Raw genomic sequence first — 14,885 nt, 5'->3', positions numbered from 1 at the left:
TTTCAAGGTCTATGTAACACCACATTTTCTGCATTTTTGTGCTTTTTGCTGGTAATTCTGCTGTTTAAAACAACCCCCAACCATAGTGCTGAAATGCTGGCCAGTGTTTCTAAGCACAATAAGGCTGTAATGTACTTTATGGAGAAAACATGGGTTAGGTAAGTTTCATTCAGGAATAAATTATAGTGGCATTAGCCATAAATTCAATGTTAATGAATCAATGATATATATTTAATAAGGTGTTTTTAAACAGAAACACAAAGAAAAACAGTCATATATTGCTGGGTTTGTGAAAATGTCACGACCAGAGGTTCACAGGACCCTAACCCTGTACTTTCCCTAGATGCAGCAGTTTACTATTTGTTAATTCAGTGTTTGCGGCAGCTTAGTAGAGCATAACTACCATGAATAACAACCACCTATATTTTAACACAATCTGGATGATGAAACTGCTCCTAAAATTGATTAAAAAGGAGGAGAGTACTCAAGAATTGTGATCGCGGTACCTGTTATGAACTAAATTGTGTCGCTCCAAAATTCACGCTGAAGCCCTGACCCTTAATGTGACTATGGAGAAAAAGTCATTTAGGGGGTAATTAAGGTTAAATAAAGTCATGAGAAATATTCAGGTGGTGCCTTAATCCACTATGACTAGTGTCCTTATGAGAAGAGAGACATGGAGGTGTGCGTACGCAGAGAAAAGAGCACGTGAGGGCACAGTGGGGAAACAACCACCCACAAGCCAAGGAGAGAGGCTTTACCAGAAACCAACTCTACTGGTACCTTGACTTTGGACTTCTTGCCTCCATGACTGTTAGAAATAAATTTCTGTTGTCTTAACTACTCAGTCTGTGGTATATTCTTTTATGGCAGGCAGAGCAGACTAATATGGAAGTACTTCTGATCGTCTCATGTGTCTATGCAGATACACGATATGTGGCCCAGGATCATTTGCAGTAGATTTTAGGCCATCAGCTATTCTTTTCACCATCTTTTCACCATATATCAATCACATTCACCTCACTGGGGCTACTAGAACTCTCCATAACTCTTCAAGAGATTTCACATATGTTTCCTCTGCCTCAAATACTTTCCTTCCCTTGACTAATGATGCTATACGCTCATCCTTCAAGTTCAGCTCAAAGAAATATTGCCTGACCACTCATTTATAAGATGTGTAACCTACTGTGCTTCTTTACTAACACATTATCATAACTGTAATTAAATAAGGAAAAGCGTAAGTACCTAATTCATATCCTGAAAGCACAGCCTGTGTTTGATGGCTCAGTGTGTCTTCCCTGGTGCCGCATCAGTGTTTTGCACATTGTAGATGTGGAATATATATCCGTGCAATAAATAAATGAGTGAGTGAAATTATGCAAGGTTTTCTGGATACCTGGATACACTGGATACCTGGACATCCCCATTTCTGATGAATGTAAACAAATATACTTGTACAATACCTGTGCAGGATTAGTTTCTGCCATCGCATTAGGGTCAAATCTCAGAACCACACTCCTGTAGCGCATAATTCTAACCAGCTGAGCAAATTCTTGCTCAAGTATAGCCATCTAGATTAATCATTTAAAAATCTCTTGGGAATAATGCAATTATTCTGCCAAAGTCACTACTACTATAATAAAGAAAAAGTATCCAAAGTGTATTTACCTTGCATTTTCTGACACAGTCCATCAAACTTAAGTCATTCACAGCACACGAAAATATGAAATTTAATTTCTATTTTTATAAAGCTCTTTAAAATAGTTAATTAAATAGAACTGTAGCAAATTCTTCAATCCTCATATAAATGTTGTTGCTGGGGAGGGGTAGAAAGGTCCCTTCTTTTAAAAGAAATATTCATAAAAAAGTTTTCAAAACAATTAGTTCAGGAAAGCATTTCATGCCAGACCTCACAAGCACATTTTAGGAACTTAACTCCACACATATCTATCATATATCCCAGTCAGTTAAAGAATAAAGCATTCAATAAAGACATACAAGTAAGTCAGAGAATATGAGGCAAGATCAAAAAACCAAGCTTGGATGCTGTCCAAATCACACTACAAACTGCTCTGGTAGAGAAATCACTGCTGCCAACAATGGCCACACACCCTATAGTGTGCACCACAAGTTCCACTGACCTCGAACACGAACGTTACTTTTCTGCCAATGGATTATGGATTATCTATAACCACCTCATTTAAATGTTCTCCTCAAGGAATCTGCTTCTTCACGTTAGCAGTTTCTGAATCAAAACCAGCCTTGCTACACTGGGTTGATGGGGCCTGGGTCACATGCCTGTGTCCTAAGTGCAAGGAATTCTGAGAAAGTAAATTTGTGGCTTTTTCTTGGGGAGGCAGGAAATGATGAAGTTGAGAATTCCCTAAACATAGGAAGGATTTTCAAAGGTATAAGATGGCTCAAAAGAATGACCAATGTTCACTCTACTATCCAAATAGCAGAAAGCATAGTGGAAGTGACACAGAAAATATGAGTAAGTCCATACCATTTATTTTAGAACTGATTATTGAGCTATTTATTTCTTGCTTTATGCACCGATTCCAAACCATACTGGCACAGGTTGCTCAAGTCAGACTTACCATCTTTGTTTCTTACTTGTAGTTTCCTTGCATAATGGATAATATTAATTATCAAAAATAGCAGTAGCAGCAATAACTACAATGAATCAAAAACTACAATTTCCTAAGCATCATACAACAACTTTGAGCAGAAGAGTACATACATATTATATATACACACACTCTTACGTATACACACAGACGTATATATTCTCCTGTGATTTTACGGGTGAGGAAACTGAAGGTCCAAGGTCAAATGTCATATAGCCTGAACAATAAAAGGGCAAAGTCTCAATTTCATATCTGTTATTTTAGTGGTCACTATTTTAATTACAATGTTATTCTGCCTCTCATTGGACTATTAAACCATTAATTCACACTTTGAGATCCCTGGACTTTCCATATCTAAATTCCACTCTACAGACCAACTCATATAAAATGCAGTTGAGTTCTCTGGTGGCTACTAAGTTTAATATTTCATTAGGCAATAGAGTTTCTAAATATAGTATATGCATTTGGACATATTATCTATCTATCTATCTATCTATCTACCAATCTACCTAGCCAGCTAGGTAGCTAACAAATCTAAATGCAAAATTCCCCATGAGTGATTAGTAAACACAGCATGGTTTTATTGTTGGAAAATATTAATCTTCTAAAGAGTAGAACAGTAAGCACTTATTTCTTTGTCTCTTCAAAACCCTTTCTTTCTCTACGAACAGTATCACCTATCCATTAGGGAACTCCTCCATTCCTATCTCAGATACATAGTTCCACTCAGGCGGCCAGGGTTAGTCCCTCATTCATCCACTGCATGCAGGGCACATGCAAAGCAGGCCAGGTCCCTAGCAATCCTCCCTAGAATTTGTCAAAGTATAACTTAGCAAAGAGAGGCAGTATTTCTCATGTTAAATTTGAGACTGAAATATGAGGCTGAAATGCTGGTAACCACCTTCCCTATGCCAGGGCAAGGATATCAGTATAAATAAACAAAGCTGTCCCTCCAAAAGAAGCAGAAGGGAGAGGAGAGAGTGCAAAATGCTGGACAAAAAAATAGAATCACTAGTGCTGGTTGACCTGGAAGACACTGGTATCTGTGCTTTTCCTCTGATTTGCATAGATAAAGGTTTCTCTTTAGGCCTTAGGGCATTTCAATCAGGTTTCTATCATTTGCAACCAAAAACATCCACATACAGTAAGTATATAATAACATATTTTAGAGCAATATTAAGTCAAAAATTAAGATATTCTTATTCTTGCCAGTTTATAAATTGATAGTTTATTTTTATAAATCAGTGAATGAAAGGTTCACTAAGGCACACATATCAGTCGGAGAAGACTTCCAGGAAGTTTCTTAAGTTTTCTGCTGAAAATGACATTTAGTAATAAGCTGATATTATTTGCACTAGATTGTCAGCCCTATGCAGGGTAAGTATCTCCTTGAACAGTTTCAAAGGCCCTTAGCATCCTTATAATCTGTCCTTGCCCCCTGTTTCCCTCCTGTCTTGCGAGGGATGAAGAGACATTTAATCATAGGAAGCTCCATGGTCATGACTTGATCCCTACTCTGTGGTTTGAAGGGCTACCTCTCACTTTCATTCCCATGAAAACTGACAATGATGATATCCATTTATAATTCCTTTTTTATTTGTGATACTGAAGGACTCCTCTTCTCCAACAGAGAACTGATGAAGTAGCACATGTACAAATGTTCTCATGATATAAGCTAAACTAAGGACATCTCATAATCTGTTCTCTTCCCCATGAAATAATTTAAGTAACTTATATTGTAGTTACACAACAAACCAAGCCTTCATGTTTGTAATGATCGATATAGTCTAGGTTCTTCTGTATAACAATCCTCAGAAGCTTAATAAACATTTTTTTTTTTTTCACTAATTCAGTTTGAAGTACGTCAAGGACCTTCCCTTTGTAGCCATGTCAAATGCAACAAGGTTGTTAAAGTGGAGAAGACAGATATGGAAGATGCACACCAGCTCAAACTGCCTTGTCCAGGAGGGGTCTGGTGGTGACATATGTCCTTCCACTCACATTTCATTGTTCAGAACTAGTCACTTGGTTTCAGGGAAGGAAAGCTGGGAAATATAGAGGAGTACATGGATATATGGTGAGCATAATAGTTTCTGCCACACTGTATCATGTTTCCTAGGAAAACTTTAGCAATATGTATATTCATAGGTAAAATAAATAAATAAAAAACATGGCATAGGCATAAGAAGTCCACAGCCTGCTTGCACAGGACTGTCCAAGTATATCTGGTACTTTTTGAGTTTTGTAAAGCTAAGATGAAAATCCTAGCTATCTTAAACACAGGAATGGAATGAGCTTCTTTTTTAAACTGCTGCTAAGATAAAGCACTATATGAATTATCTTAATAGCCTCTCTCTTTCCACAAAATATTTAGGACACAAAGCAGAATAAAATAGTGAGCTTATTTAAAATTTAAAAAGAATAGGAAAATACCCATTGTATATTATGGCCACCAACCTGCTACGCTAAACCTTTTGCTTCTTGGCTTCCAGTAATATAAGCTCAGTGGTCTGATGCTTGTTCCCCTGTGTAAAGTAGTCCATCACAAAACCATCACCCTTACTTTAGCACAACTGGCAGTCACTGCTCACATAAAACAGAAGAATAAGTTGCCATGGATATAAAGCCAACTCTGCTCTCCAGAATGGATGATTCTTCCAAATCAAAATAGATACCAGAAAAATCAGGAAGTACTCATAGAGACTGGCAGCTCAAAATCTGTATTCAGTAATCACGTAGCTAACCATGGTTAGATTTTCATTCCACAGGAAAACAAAGACAAACATTACACTAAAAGAAAATCCTATGTAATCACTGTTTACAAAACAAAGCCCTATATTCATCTAAACAATGTAGAAAGTTTAAATTGTAATATGTTGTCTACCTCTACTTAGTGCTTTATTAATGGGGTGACCACACTGCTTAACCTATTTGCTGAAATTTGCTAGAACTCCGGGAGACCATATGGACAGCCAGATGGGTTGCTGTAATTTAATGCCATTATTCTAAGGATGAAGTAAGGTATAAACATAATTTGCATTCTTTTCCATTCTTCTTGCATACCTTTCATTAGTTTCATTTTTAATTCAGACATCAGAAGGGAAGATAATACCTTGCTATCAAGGCCCAGATGCCAACTAATTACTACAAGAGATTCCAGCCCTGACATCACAGGCCAGGCCTCTGAACACGCTCCATCTTACTCAATGACCCCACCGTAGTGATTAATAGGTTGAGTGCTAAGCCCTAATGAGTGTGTCAGATCTTAAATGTTCTCTAGGCTAATGTAATTAGCATTATGTTGAACAGAATATTTCAGTTACTTGGTAGAGAGACTCATTATACTTCATAGTAAACTATGTCTTTTCACCTCATGGTCTTTAAATATATTTTATAACATCAACCTAAAAGGCTTCTATAAATAGAAATCTTTGAAATGCTAGAGGAAAATTTAAATATTTTAAAATCAATATTGATTTTCTTCTCCAACAGTGAACTCCTATGTTATATATAAAGTGGTCTACAGAGATCCTTGTTAAAATGCAAATTTTTAAACTCTACCAACAGATATTCTGATAAAAGAGGCTATGGGATAAGGCCTAGGATTGCATTTTTAATAAGAGACTCATGATTCAGAAACATGAAATCTGTGGACCACACTTGAAAAAACACTACAATGTGAATAACAGGACCAACACCTGTGTATTAGATTAATTCAATCAGATTTTTGTTCTAAGTAGTCATTATGTTTCTGAAAAAATTATCTGAATTCACATAAGGAAAATTGCTTTCACATTGAGATTTTAGTTTTATATGTACCAATTATTTTTGCTTAAAACATTAAAAACTAATTATCTGGATAAGACAGGGATATTATTTCCAACAAACCATGTAAATGCATGAGAGCTACATTCAGCAGTGGATGTGGCAGATAGTAGCATTTCTATCCACTAGGAAATGGGCCTAGCATTGTGTTTCCAGTTTTATTTTTTTTATTTTTTTTTTTTTTTATTATTTTTTTTTTTTTCTTTTTATTTTGTTTGTTTTTCAGCTCATCAAGGGGGTACAAAAGATCAGGCTATATACATTGCCCATGCCTCCCCATCCCCCCGAGTCTGAGCTTTAGTTGTGTCCATTTCCTAGACAGTGCACATCACTCTCATCATGTAGGTGTGCACTCCTCCCCTCCCCCCACCCCATCCCCCCCCCCCCCCCCCCCCCCCCGAGAGAACTTCAAACGTGTCCATTCCCCAGGCAGTGCGCATCGCACTCATCAAGTAGGTATACACCCATCCCTTCCACCCAGCCCTGACCTCTGTCCAATACCCTATTGGTGTGAATCCCAAATGTGCTCTCAGGGAAACCAGTTTGCTGGTGAGTACATGTGGTGCTTGTTTTTCCATTCTTGGGATACTTCACTTAATAGAATGGGTTCCAGCTCACTCCAGGAGAACCAAAGAGATGCCATATCGCCATCATTTCTAATAGCTGAGTAATATTCCATGGTATACATATACCACATTTTGCTAATCCATTCATGAATCGATGGGCATTTGGGTTGTTTCCACATTTTTGCGATTGTGAATTGTGCTGCTATAAACATTCGGGTGCAGGTGTCTTTTTTATAGAATGACTTTTGTTCTTCTGGGTAGATGCCCAGTAATGGGATTGCTGGATCGAATGGTAGGTCTACTTGAATCTGTTTAAGGTATCTCCACATTGCTTTCCACAGGGGCTGCACTAGTTTACAGTCCCACCAGCAGTGTATGAGAGTACCTGTCTCTCCACACCCACGCCAACATGTATAGTTTTGGGACTTTTTGATAAAGGCCGTTCTCACTGGAGTTAAGTGATATCTCATTGTGGTTTTGATTTGCATTTCCCTGATGATTAGAGATGTTGAACACTTTTTCATATGTTTGTTAGCCATTTTTATATCTTCTTTTGAAAAATTTCTATTCATGTCCTTTGCCCACTTTTTGATAGGGTTGTTCGATTTTTTCTTACTAATTTTCCTGAGTTCTAAATAGATTCTTGTTATCAGTCCTTTATCTGATGTGTAGTATGCGAAAATTTTTTCCCATTCTGTAGGTTGTCTATTTACTCTTGTGACTGTTTCTTTGGCTGTGCAGAAGCTTTTTAATTTGATCAGGTCCCATTTATTTATTTTTGTTGCTGCTGTGATTGCCTTAGGGGTCTTCCTCATAAATTCTTTGCCTAGGCCAATGTCTGTAAGAGTCTTACCTACATTTTCTTCTAGAATTCTAATAGTTTCTGACCTAAGGTTTAAGTCTGTTAACCACCGTGATTTGATTTTTGTGAGGGGTGAGAGCTGTGTGTCCTGTTTTAGTCTTCTACATATGGATATCCAGTTTTCCCAGCACCATTTATTAAATAAGGAATCTTTTCCCCAGAGTATGTTTTTTTCTGCTTTGTCAAAGATTAGATGGCTATATGAGGATGGTTTTATATTTGGATTTTCTGTTCTGTTCCACTGGTCTGTGTCTCGGCACTTGTGCCAGTACCAGGCTGTTTTTAGAACCACAGCCTTGTAGTAAAGTTTGAAGTCTGGCAAATTAATACCTCCCATTTTGTTTTTGTTGTTTAATATTGCTTTTGCTAAACGGGGTCTTCTCTGATTCCATACAAAGCGTAAAATTATTTTTTCTATGTCTGTGAAAAAAGATGTTGGTAGTTTAATAGGGATTGCATTGAATCTGTAGATAACTTTGGGCAGTATAGACATTTTAACAATGTTGATTCTACCGATCCATGAGCATGGTATGGTTTTCCACCTATTTACATGTTCTGCGATTTCCTTCCTCAGAGTTTCATAGTTCTCCCTATAGAGGTCCTTTACTTCCTTAGTTAGATATATTCCTAGATATTTTATTTTCTTTGTTGCTATTTTGAAGGGTATTGAGTCCTTAATTTGGTTCTCCGTTTGACTGTTATTGGCGTATATGAATGCCTCTGATTTGTGTGTATTGATTTTGTATCCTGAGACTTTGCTGAATTCATTAATCAATTCCAGGAGTCTCTTGGTTGAAATCTTGGGGTTTTCTAGATATAACATCATATCATCAGCAAAGAGTGAGAGTTTGATCTCTTCTGTCCCTATTTGGACTCCCTTGATTCTGCTTTCTTGCCTGATAGCTCTTGCAAGGACTTCCAATACTATGTTGAAAAGTAATGGGGACAGTGGGCAGCCTTGTCTGGTTCCAGTTCGAAGTGGGAATGCTTTCAGTTTTTCCCCATTCAGTATGATGTTGGCTGTGGGTTTGTCATATATGGCTTGTATCATTTTTAGATAGGCCCCGTCTATGCCTATTTTTTTGAGTGTTCTTATCATAAAAGGGTGTTGAATTTTGTCGAATGCTTTTTCTGCATCTATTGATAGTATCATATGGTCTTTATTTTTGCTTCTATTTATGTGATGAATTACATTTATAGATTTGCGTATGTTAAACCATCCCTGCATCTCTGGGATGAAGCCCACTTGGTCGTGATGGATTATTTTTTTGATAAGCACTTGGATTCGATTTGCTAGAATTTTATTGAGAATTTTTGCATCTATATTCATAAGAGAAATTGGTCTATAGTTCTCTGTTTTAGTTGCATCTTTTCCTGGTTTTGGTATTAGGGTTATGTTGGCTTGGTAAAAAGTGTTGGGGAGAATCCCATCCTTCTCTATATTGGAGAATAGTTTATGTAGGATGGGCACCAGTTCTTCTTTGTAGGTATGGTAGAATTCAGGTGTGAACCCATCTGGTCCAGGGCTTTTCTTTTTGGGAAGGTTTTTTATTGCTGTTTCGATTTCAGATCTAGATATCGGTCTATTTAGGAATTCTACTTCTTCCTGGTTGAGCCTGGGAAGGCTGTGTGTTTCTAGGAATTTGTCCATTTCCTCCAGATTTTCTAATTTGTGTGCATAAAGATTTTTGTAGAATTCATATATGGTATCCTGTATCTCTGTGGCATCAGTCGTGATTACTCCTTTTGTGTTCCTGATGGAGGTTATAAGAGATTTTTCTTTTCTGTTCTTGGTTAGTCTAGCCAGAGGTGTGTCAATTTTGTTTATTTTTTCAAAGAACCAACTTTTGGTTTTATTAATCTCCCTTATGGTTTGATTGTTGTCCTTTTCATTTAGTTCTGATTTAATCTTAATAATTTCTCTCCTTCTGCTGGGTTTGGGATTGGTCTGTTCTTCCTTCTCCAGCACTTTGAGTCTATTCATTAGATTGTCTAATTGTAAGTTTTCTGTCTTTTTGGTATAAGCATTTATGGAAATAAATTTTCCTCTCAGGACTGCTTTAGCTGTGTCCCACAGATTTTGATAGGTTGTATCTCCTTTGTCATTTAATTCAAAAAATCTTTTGATTTCCGACTTGATTTCTTCATTTATAAAATGATTGTTCAGGAGAAGGTTATTTAGCTTCCATGACTTTGAGTAGAAGTGAGGATTTCTGTTAGGGTTCATTGTTACTTTTATTCCACTGTGATCTGAGAAGATGCATGGTATAATTTCTATATTTTTAAATTTTTTAAGGCATGCTTTATGACCTAAGATATGGTCAATCTTGGAGAATGTCCCATGAGCTGATGAGAAGAAAGTATATTCAGTGGTTTTTGGGTAGAATGTCCTGTAGATATCAGTCAGGCCCATTTGATCGAGAGTTGTATTTAAGTCCACTATTTCTTTGTTTATTTTTTGTTTGGAAGATCTGTCTTGAACTGTCAGTGGCGTGTTAAAATCTCCGGCTACTAACGTGTTGTTATCTATCATTTGGTTGAGATCAAGTAGGGTTTGCTTTATGAATCTGGGTGCACCTAGGTTGGGTGCATATATATTAAGTATAGTTATGTCTTCTTGTTGAATTGTACCCTTCACCAGTATATAGTAACCATCTTTGTCTTTCTTTACTTTTGTTGATTTAAAAACTATGTTATCGGAGATTAGAACCGCCACGCCAGCTTTCTTTTGGGTTCCATTTGCTTGGAATATTGATTTCCATCCTTTTATCTTCAGCCTAAATGCATCCTTGCAGGTTAGATGAGTTTCCTGAAGACAGCAGATACTTGGCTTATATTTTTTTATCCATTGGGCCAGTCTATGTCTCTTGAGTGGGGAATTCAATCCATTCACATTTAATGAGAGAACTGATAGGTGAGACAGATTGCTTTTCCTCAAGTTGGGTTGAATTTCATTGATCTGTTTTCTCTCTTGAGCCATTATGATAATTGGGTTTTTATATTTATCTCTTGATTAGTGTTACATTCGAGGGTCCTTCTTGTGCTGGACCATGTGTAACTCTGTTTTGAGTACTTCTTGGAGAGCTGGTCTTGTCTTGGTGAATTCCCTAAGTTTTTGTTTATCTGAGAATGTCTTAATTTCACCTTCATATATAAAACTGAGCTTAGCTGGATACAGGATTCTAGGCTGGGCATTATTCTGTTTCAGAAGAGTGAGAATGGGGCCCCAATCTCTTCTTGCTTGTAAGGTTTCAGTTGAGAAATCTGGCGTGATTCGGATGGTCTTTCCTTTGTATGTTACTTGATTCTTTCTTCTTACAGCTCGAAGAAGGGCCTCTTTAGTGGATATTTTGGTCAGTCTAATGACTACATGACGTGGTGTCTTCCTATTTGGTATGAATCTCCCAGGGGTTCTTTGAGCTTCTTGAACCTGTATATCTAGAGATTTGGCTAGGCCTGGGAAATTTTCCTCAATTATATCTTCAAATAGTTTATTCAACCCTTGCTTATTGTCTTCTTCACCCTCAGGAATGCCGATTACTCTGACGTTAGGCTTCTTCACATAATCCCACATTTCTTGTAGACTGTGGTTAATTCTCATGTTTGTTTGCTTCAGCTCTGTAACTGACTTGTTTAATTGGAACGTGTTGTCTTCGATCTCTGAGATTCTTTCTTCTGTTTGATCTACCCTGCTCTTGAGACTTTCCACTGTGTTTTGTAGCTCCTTGAATAAATTCTTCATTTCCAGGAGTTCAGTTTGATTTTTCTTCAGAATTTCAATTTCTTTGGTGAATTTTTCTTCCAAGTCCTGGATCTTTTTTGTGGTTTCTTTATGTTGATTATCCATTTTTACTTGCATGCTGGTCAGCGTGTTTATGATCCATGTTTGAAATTCTTCCTGTGACATGTTGCTATTTGGAATCTGGTTTGTGTTAATTGGTGGTGAACTAGTAATCCTCTTTGAGGGTGAAGTTTCAGCTTGATTCTTTATACTTCCAGAGTTCTTTCGCTGAGCCCTTCCCATCTGGATGAATCCTTAAGATTCCTTCTTTCAGCTTTAGTCTTTCTCGCTCTCTCTCTGTCCCACGCTGATTCTCCGTGGGTTCACACCGCCGTTCTTGTGGGGGAGTGAACCTCTAGCGTTGTGGCAGTCCGAGACCCATGCCTTCCACTCCGGGAGCACGAATCCAGGAGGTCACCACCATTCCGCCATCTTCAATCTACTTTCGTGTTTCCAGTTTTAAGTGAAAGCCCAAAGGGTAGCAGAATTTCTGCAATTCCTGATTTTCTTCATGGCCAGAGATGAAACGTGAAATGTTTCGGCCCTAATAACTGAGGACTTTTTAAGTCCTCAGTACCTACAGACAACCATCATCAATTACTACAGACTAAGTATTTTCATGTGTCTAGCATTGCTTTTCTGAAGTAACCAGATACAAAATCCCTATTAATATTTAATTTAGACATATTTTATTTATTTATTACCATAAAAACTTTAAGGCAATATTTTCCAGATTTATAAGTATTTTATCGAACTGCCATTTTCTTGATGAATTCCAAAAGAATTCTTTTGGACTTTTTAAAATTTATACCATGTTTACTAAAATAGGAAAATAAGTATGAATAAAATGAAAATATTTATAGTAAGTATAGTTATTTACTTATTATAAGTTCACACTGAGATTTAATGGTATGAAAAAATTAATTATGCCATTCTTCATTCTAATGGTTCTTTTAGATCCAGCCAGGGGTGGAGGGCTGTCATATGACACAGTGAGTCTATAAATACATCCTGCTTTTGGTGACTAGGGAATGATTGTTGACATATCAAACTCTGCCTAGTACTATCTGGATGCTATCCAATTCTGTTTCTTCCTCTAGGAAACCTGCATTTCCCAGCATCCATGGCCTCTACCTATAAGTAAGGAAGTATAAAAGTTATGATGAAAGGAATGTGTACAGAAATGTTTATCCCTTCGAGGCCTAGTCCCTAAAATATCCTATATGACTCTCCAATCCTCCATACTGTCTGCCTTCACTCTGTTCAGCAGATAGAGCGAATTTAGGGAACAATACAAATCCTTAGATGATGGAATAGCCACTAGATGAAACATTGCTTGGGAAAGAAATAAACTTGTATTGTTTTAAGCCACTGAAACTTTGATGTTGTTTGCTGAAAACTAATAAAGTGAATTAAGACTTGACTTAACTAAAAAGCTACATAAATTTGTGTCATACTTAAGAGTTAGTGAACTATCTGCTCAATAAGAAATTATAAATACATAAGGCCTGAAGTCCAAATTCAATGGACCTATATCAATTCACTAAAGGAGTCTGTTTCAGTTGTATTTAAGAAGCGAAAAAACCTTACATATCTTAATTTTAACATCTTTTGGAGTTCAAGTCAAGATGACTTTGTGTGTTGTTCTAGCAAAGCACTAGTAACACCTGACTCACAGTATAGAGGAAGAAGACCTGCTGCACAATTTCTGCTGTTTCTATAATCACATGAAATAACACTGTTACAATCCATAAAGCAACTATCCAAAGGAGATTCTCAGAAAGTGCTTTACAAGCATAAGTTTTCATTGACATGCCCAAATTTCATTTTAAAGATACCTTTTGATACTGGAAGAAAAATGCATGTTTAATCTAACCAAAAGGATATGGGAAGCATATGTTGAATTAATCTGAAATCACTATATACAAAAAGTGGAAAACACATACCTCCACCAACACATACACACACACACACACACGCACACGCAGGATTATTTCAGGATCAAATGTTTACCTTGGTAGTACAACAAAGAGATGATGTCTTAAGAATAATTATTATGTCACCGAACAAATGATCTTGGTGACTATAATACACAAGTCACTGCATTAGAGTAGAAAGAATACTGAAGTAGGTTTGCAGGCCTGGGGCAGATCTGGCTGTGTCACTTTCTAGATATAGAGAGGAAGATATGAGAAAAGCAGAAAACCTAAGGATTAAATAAATGTTTGGCATCTCATCTCTTTCTGCTACTAACAAGAAGTCTGACTTGGGAAAGCTATTTTATTTCTCCATTTCCTCAGCTATGAAATAGAAAGAAGATAATACTTATTTCAAAGGTTGTTAAGAAGATTATGTCATATCATACATATCAAGTACAAAGAGAGGCCTTGGCTGAAAGTTCATATTAATGAATATTGGATATTATTACTAATATTATATCTCCATCACTAATAGCTATAATACCCTTACTTATAAAATGAGAAATTACAACAGATATAATAGTTTATATCAGTGGTCCCCAATCTCTTTGGCACTGGGGACCAGGTTCATGGAAGACAATTTTTCCGAAGACTGGGGTCTGGGGAATGGTTTTGGGATGATTCAAGCACATTAAATTTATTGTGCAGTCAAACCTCCCTTCTAATGATAATCTGTATTTGCAGCCACTCCCCAGCGCTGGTATCACCGCCTCAGCTCCGCCTCAGATCATCAGGCATTAGATTCTCACAAGGAGCACACAACCTAGATCCCTCGCTTGCACAATTTGCGGTAGGGTTCCCGCTCCTATGAGAATCTCATGCTGCTGGTGATCTGACAGGAGCGGAGCTTACGTGGTGGTGCAAGCGATGGGGAGTGGCTGTAAATACAGATGAAGCTTCCCTTGCTGTGCTGTTTGCCCACTGCTCACCTCCTGCTGTGTGGTCCGGTTCCTAACAGGCCATTCATGGGTCCACAGCCTGGGATTTGAGGACTGCAATTTCTTTAAAGTCTTACAAGTCCATACCCGTTTTTTAAAAGTCAAATATCCAGTTGAAAAATGAAAACTCAAGAATTCATATATTTTAAGTAATGACTTTCAAAAAAATGTGTAAAAGCAGTCTGGTCTGCCATTGAGATTGATTTAAAGAAAACAGATGACAAAATAATTCACTTATAATTCCAATTTTTTAACATTCAGTAGTGAGATGCTACTTTGATTTATTCATTGTCTCTCATTACTC

General features: G+C 37.1%; 1 protein-coding gene across 6 annotated transcripts in view; it reads right to left on the bottom strand.

Moving 5' to 3' along the window:
* The window catches only part of SLC16A7 (solute carrier family 16 member 7), a 92,611-nt gene that overhangs the window by 31,418 nt on the left and 46,308 nt on the right, over window positions 1–14,885 (bottom strand). The window lies entirely within an intron of this gene.

Source organism: Eulemur rufifrons, chromosome 16 (assembly GCF_041146395.1).
Source record: "Eulemur rufifrons isolate Redbay chromosome 16, OSU_ERuf_1, whole genome shotgun sequence".
NCBI classification, from domain to species: domain Eukaryota; kingdom Metazoa; phylum Chordata; class Mammalia; order Primates; family Lemuridae; genus Eulemur; species Eulemur rufifrons.
The sequence above is the reverse complement of the archived record's forward strand: the minus strand, read 5'-3'. Positions and strand labels throughout refer to the sequence as shown.